This window comes from Procambarus clarkii, chromosome 56, assembly GCF_040958095.1.
Source record: "Procambarus clarkii isolate CNS0578487 chromosome 56, FALCON_Pclarkii_2.0, whole genome shotgun sequence".
Lineage (NCBI taxonomy): Eukaryota > Metazoa > Arthropoda > Malacostraca > Decapoda > Cambaridae > Procambarus > Procambarus clarkii.
In genome coordinates, this window is record NC_091205.1 from 33,623,590 (window position 1) to 33,631,235 (window position 7,646).

Below are 7,646 nucleotides of genomic sequence, written 5' to 3' on the forward strand. Positions count from 1 at the left end.
ATGTTACGACTTTTCGGGTAGGCCGTTCTGTTTGTTTACAACCCCAATGTTTCAAAAAACACAATACTTTTAATATATAAGTGACTAAGTATGCTCTAATACATGGTCCTCAATGAAAATTATGTTTTTTTTTTGTTAATTTTTCCATAATGAATAAGATTCCTTACTGTTGATCTTTATATTAAGAAAAACATCTAAGAAATTTGGTATTGAATTTTCGTTCAGATAAAGTTTCCAGTTACTATTTCCTAGTTATCCTTACATGTAGGTGGTCATTATTTTACTGTTATGTATATAGAAATTTAGCATTATGCATTTATAATACAGAACAATTTGGTCGTTCCACTGCCTCATAATTATATAAAACTCATTGTGACAAATACTTGATAATTAAAATCAGAGATTTTTGACAACTATAAAAAAATCCTGTTGAAATCATGCCGTTTTGAGTTGTCATACGCTTCTTAGTAAATAATATTGTGTAATGTTTGGCACAATTTATCACTGTATTTACAAACTGTTTAGGTATTAATGTATTCATTTTTTTAATGTGTATTATGTTACTTAATCCTAAACTTCTTTTGCAACGTTTATATCAGACATAAATAATTGTTGCGAAACGGCGTATGAAAAAATAAATTTCCCCAAATGAAATAGTGTATCGGCGATCGAGCGGCCATATTTAAAAGTGTATACTCTTGTCACTGTTCTGACATTAGTTTTCGATGTACGTATTTCATTTTTGTACCAATGTGTTCGCAATAGAATGTTCTAGAAGAACATAAGTATAAAACGTCACAAAAGGATGCGTTCGACCGGCAACAAATATAAAAACTACGTCGATTATACTCGTCGTGTCAATAATACAATTGTTTTACCATGATTCAATGCCATACTGTTTTCCCAAATAAGCTCTTCGGCTATTAGAGAAAACGTAAATTTCATGGCGAACATTTGTAAACTATCCCCAAGTAGATCGGATCGAAATTGGAATTTATACAAATATTTATTCTCGTGTTGCTAACTCATCCTAATCCTTGCACAAGCCCTCCAGAATTTCTTTATTGAAGATCAGCAAAAAAATAATTGCGCAGCTCATATTATACAGTGTAAGAATGGGATTTTCTTGTTCTAAAGGAATGAAAATGAACCTGCCTTAATCTCAGTCGATTAAGGCAGTGTCTGGGATGCTCCCGGTGCCCATGCCTGGTGCTCGTGCACCAGGCACGGGCGATAGTGTACGTTTAGTTGTTCTTTTAGTGTAAATAACAGAATAAAATGTAAGACATAGGCTGCAGATCTTTTTCCAGATGTCTTTTAATTTTTTTCCTAAAGAAAACTAAGATTTTGCAAATTTTGCTTAACAAGTACATTAATTATTAACTTTTTGTCGTTATTATTGTTATAATTAAAAGAATTACACCTTGTTTTTTGCTTATGTACAAAACATAGTCTAATAACCAGTTCGTTGCGCCTAAATCAACACAACATAACCAGTTTACTCATGTCATCGCCCCTAAATCAACAAAAACAACCAGTGTATTGTTGTAAATATTTATATCTTAGGATTTCTTAGCAAGGGTTAGTCATTTTTAAACTCTGGTTTTAGGTTAGATTAACCTTCGTAACCTTCGTGTGCTGTATGCGAACTGAACGACCGGGCTTCACAACAAAAACATGGCCACATCAGTTGGATTATTCCGGTAATATTTAACTACTGTTCATTGTTATTAGTTTAACAATACTGTTAGGGAATGTCATAAGAGTAGTCACAGGGCAACAAAAGATACCCAGCTTCTGGGTACCGGATCTTTGCCTGAAACGCATAACGCTATGCGTGCTAGTGGCTTTACAATAATAATAATAATTTATTTAGGAAAAGTATATACATAGATGCAGAGTTACAGTACAAACATTCTGTTTGATTTATAGATAGAGGTAGTACATACAATACCTAAAGCCACTAGTACGCATAGCGTTTCGGGCAAGATTGTAAAATCATCATTATTCCTATTTTCTCTCTTAACCCCCAGTGTACCTTCTCGTATAAAAATAAATAAATAACCAGGGTTTTTTATGCGGCTGTGCTGAAAGCCTGACATAAAATAAATCATTGTGTCGGAGAACAGGAAGCTACAAATTAGGCTTATATTGAGGTTCCCCCCTCCCCTCTTTCCCCCCCAATTACGGGTCTGTCTAATTACCACAAACTACCACAAGCTACACAAGCTTCACAAAGCTTCCTGGCAATACGTTAGTAATGAATAAATATGATATGTTAGGCTGACCTAACCTAACCTAATCAAACCTAACCAAATCTAACCTAACCTAACCTAACTTAACCAAAGCAAACCTAACCTAACCTAACCTAACCGACGCTTGGATCGTCTACTTGATTTGGTGTCACCAGTTCTTTATTTTCGTCTAATTTCTTTATAAAAAGATACTTTTTCAGATTAAAATTATGTTTTTTCGTGTTGTACATTCAGAACCACCATTATAATAAGTAAATATATCTTATTTATTCATTACTAACGTATTGCCAGGAAGCTATGTGAAGCTTGTGTACCTTGTGGTAGCTTGTAATTAGACAGACCGCCAATTACTGGTGGAGTAAATCAGCCTAGCCTACTTCTTCCTAGCATAACCTAGCCAACACTAGCCAAGCCTAGTCTACCCTTGCCTAGCCTAGCAAACAGCCCTTGAACCCCCTACTGTTAAGACTCTGCTCTTTGATTGTACCTATGACACCTATTATTAATTTCCTTCTGTATCTTTAGCTCCTGTATGTTGTTATATTATGCTGTGCAAATTTGGGACCTGGCCCTCTAGTAACTTACATATATGTATTATTTGATACCATTCTTGTCTCCTGTCCAGAGAGTACATTTTGAGAGCTTTGAGACGGTCTCAATTATTTAGATGTTTTATCATTTATATGTTTGCTGTTTATGGTCTCTTTATTTCCTCTAATTCAGAGATTTCTCCTGTTCAGAAAGGGGGAGTCAGTACCGAGCAATACTCAAGATGGGACAGCACCAGTTATTTGAATAGTATTAGCATTACTGTGGGTGGGGTCTTTGAATTTTCAGACGTCGTAATTCTCAGATCTCTTGCATGTTTTTTCCTTCTTAGAGTAGGTCTGATTGTGTCCTGTGTTCCTTGTTTCATTTAATTTCCTCGTTTCTACCATACTTCAGCACCTGTAACTTATCACTGTTAAACATCATGTTATTTCTCTTTTTTCAATGTCTCCTACAGTGCCAATTTTCTTGTGTCTTCTGTATCAACTGTAAAGTTTCATTGTTCAAATTTCAGTTATATTTTGCTTGTATTTTCACGTGTATTAATTTTATTTTTATCTCAGTTTAATTACTGAAAAAATGCCAAGAAGTTAATATTTAAACAAAAAGTGCTTATGAGATTTGCATGTCACAATTCTCATTTGCAGTTTTTGGATGGTGGTGCAAGTATGCATCCTACCTTGTTCTTGTAGTTTTATATAATTAATCTAAACTGATTCTATTTTATGCCTGGTTTTAAATAGTTTTGTACCTTTTGGGTAAATTTTACAGCAGCCCAACATCAATTTCAACCAGTGATATTGTTTCTCATGCAGTCGAATATCTGAGAGATCATTGCAACAATGGATTCCAAAAATCCAAGTAAGTTTCATTATAATTAGGATTAGGTTTCCTTTATCACGGTACTATATTTTAATCATATTGCATACTTTATGATAGCCCAAATTATCATAATTTTCAGGCCAGAAAAGTGTATGAAGCAGTCTTGCATGCTACATAGTATCCATTTAGCTAAGAGTACAATTAGCAAATGATTCACAAAAATATTAATTACACAATTTGATAATTGTCCCAGACAGACGTAAAGATCATTGCATCTTCGTTTTCTGATGTGTTGTTTTGTCATCCAAAGGTTGTACATTATTACCTAAATTCCAATTTAGAATATTTATTAAGTATTACTTAGTCTGCTTTCATCTAGAGTATGCACCTCCTCTCTTGGATTGCCTACCCTCCATCCTTCACCAGACATTAAATATCTTTGCTTATACTAAGTATTTAAAGTGCAATCAATACCTGCTTGATGGGGTTCTGGGAGTTCTTTTACTCAGCAAGACTGGCAGTAGGCCAGGCTTGACTTGTGAGAGTTGGGTCCACCAGGCTGTTGCTTGGAGTGACCTGCAGGCGCACATACCCACCACAGCCCGGTTGGTCCGGCACTCCTTTGAGAAAGCTATCTAGTTTTCTCTTGAAGAAGTCCATGGTTGTTCCGGCAATATTTCTTATGCTCGCTAGGAGTATGTTGAAAACCCGCAGACCTCTGATGTTTATTCAGTACTCTCTGATTGTGTCTATGGCACCCCTGCTCTTCACTGGTTATATTCTGCATTTTCTTCTATATTGTTCACTTCAGTATGTTGTTATTTTACTGTGTAGATTTGGGACCTGGCCCTCCAGTATTTTCCATGTGTATATTATTTGGTATCTCTCTTGTCTCCTTTCTAGTGAGTACATTTGTAGAGCTTTGAGACGATTCCAATAATTTAGGTGCTTTATCGAGTCTATGCATGCTGTATATGTTCTCTGTATTCCCTCTATTTCAGCAATCTTCACCTGCTCTGAAAGGGAAAGTGAGTACAGAGCAGTACTCAAGATGGGACAACACAAGTGACTTGAAGAGTACAACCATTGTGATGGGATCCCTGGATTTGAAAGTTCTCGAAATCCATCCTATCATTTTTCTGGCTGCCACAATATTTGCTTGGTTCTGCTCCCTAAACTTTAGTTCGTCAAACATTATTATTCCCAAGTCCTTTACATGTTGCTTTCCTACTATGGACCAATTTGATTGTGCCTTGTACCCTGTATTATGTTTAAGGTTCTCATTTTTACCTTATCTGAGTACCTGTAATTTGTCGCTGTTAAACATCATGTTATTTTCTGCTGCTCAGTCGTAAACTTTATTAATACTGTATCAACTTGTAGTTTTTCAATATCTTTAGCAGAGGTCATTTTTAAGCTGATTTTTGTGTCATCTGCCAAGGATGATACAACGTTGTGCCTTGTATATGAGTCTATATCTGATATGAGAATAAGGGAGAGCAATGGTTCAAGGACTGTATCTTGAGGTACAGAGCTTTTAACTGTTCTTGGACTCGATTTTATATGGTTGACTGTTACTCTTTGTGTTCTGTTTGACAGAAAACTGAGTATCCAGCGTCCTATTTTATCAGTTATTCCCATTGACCTCATTTTGTGTGCTATCACTCCATGTTCAAATTTGTCGAATGCGTTTGTGAAATCCGTGTACTGTATACCACATCTGCATTCCCTTTTTCTTCTAATGCCTCAGTGATTTTGTCGTAATGGTCAAGTAGCTGTGAGAGGCATGATCTTCCCAGCTGTAAATCCATGTTCGCCTGGATTGTGGAGATCATTTGTTTCCATGAAACTAGTGACCTGACTCCTGATCAATATCTCAAATACTTTTATTATGTGGGACGTTAGTGCAACTGGTCTATAATTCTTTGCCAGTGCTTTGCTCCCTCTCTTGTGTAGAGGGGCTATGTCTGCTGCTTTAAGCGCATCTGGTATCTCCCCCGTGTCCAATCTCTTCCTACTCACTATACTGAGTGCCTGTGCTAATGTCACTTTGCATTTTTTTATAAATATTAAATTCCATGAGTCTGGACCCGGGGCTGAGTGCATGGGCAAATTATCTTTCAAAATGTTCCATGCTCGTGTTGATATTGGTTATATTTACAGGGGTTTGGATATCACGCATAAAGAAGTTGTCCGGATTTTTTACTTTCATGCTGTGTATCTGAGTGCTAAACATATCCTCATACAGCTTTTTTAGGATTTCACTAATTGTAAAATTAGTGTTATGACAAATTAGAAATTTGTCATCCTCAATGTATGAACCTTCACTAATACAAATAGGTCCAATATTGGCATTGATATTTTCTTATGATTTAGCATAAATGAAGAAATATTTTGGGTTTTCCTTTATTTCTTGAATTGCTTTTTTGTCTAGTTGCTTCTCTTCAATCTGATATGAATGCTTCAGTCTCTGTTTTTGGGTTTGGATATCACGCATAAAGAAGTTGTCCGGATTTTTTACTTTCATGCTGTGTATCTGAGTGCTAAACATATCCTCATACAGCTTTTTTAGGATTTCACTAATTGTAAAATTAGTGTTATGACAAATTAGAAATTTGTCATCCTCAATGTATGAACCTTCACTAATACAAATAGGTCCAATATTGGCATTGATATTTTCTTATGATTTAGCATAAATGAAGAAATATTTTGGGTTTTCCTTTATTTCTTGAATTGTTTTTTTGTCTAGTTGCTTCTCTTCAATCTGATATGAATGCTTCAGTCTCTGTTTTATTTCTACAATCTCCCTGTTTAAATTATTCCTTCTTTGTATGGAAAGTTGTCTGCTTAATCATTTCCGTTGTTTTTTGTCTTTTTTTGTAGTGTCGCCTGCGTTTTCTTTCTACGTTGGACCTCTTTCTGGCTATCCTCAAAGGAACATGTTTCAGACAGGCTTCATAGGCTTCAGAAGTTTGTTTTTCTATTCTTTGTGTATGATGTTTATTACTTAGAACACATTCCCATTGAACGATTGTAAGTTCCCCATTTATTTTTGCCCAGTCTATCCTTTTATTATTATTATTATTAAAATTGGATTTATTGAATAACCCTTCTCACTTGTTGTTTCTCTTAGGCCTACTACCATTATTAATGTTAGTTTTCACTTCAATATTGTCCGAGTACGTAGTGTTTGAGACAGTAATGTCTCTGATTAGCTCATCATTGTTTGTAAATATCAGGTCCAGCGTGTTTTCGTTCCTAGTTGGTTCTGTAATCTGCTGACTGGGCGAGAATTTGTCACAGAATCTCAGTAGTTCTCTGACCTGTAGTTTGTTATTTCCAGGTTGATTTCCTGCTATAATGTTATTTTTACTATTCTCCATTTTAAAATGGGCAGATTGAAGTCTGCAAAGAAGATAATATCTGGTACTGAGTTTGTTAAGTTATCAAGGATATTCCCTATTTTGTGGATTTGCTCAGTTAATTTCTCAACTGTTGCATCTTGCAGTTTGTATATTAAAATAATAATTAGATTTATATTTTCAACCCTGATTCCAAGTACCTCTACCACCTCATTAGTTGAGTTCAGGAGCACTGTTCATGCCAGTTCCTCTTTAATATACAGACCTACTCTTCCACCTGACCTTATTACTCTGTCACATCTATATAGATTATAATTTGGGATCCAGATTTCACTATCCATGTGGTCTTTTGTGTTGAATGATTTGCTCATTCAAATCATTCATTCATCATTTGCTCATTTATTTGATCATTCAAATATGAATGATTTCCCATATTGTGTCACTTCTGGTGAGCTTAGGTAGTTCTACATTATAATGTAATTATACTGTACTGCACAGTTTATCATAACCCAAATTATCTTTATTTTTCAGTCCTGAGAAACGCTTTACAACGATTATGTCCCTCATGTAATATTATCGTGAACATTAATCAACATGTCTGCAAGTGTGGCTATAGGCTTTTTGATGTCAAACGTAAAGCTCAGCCGGAAAGCCAGGC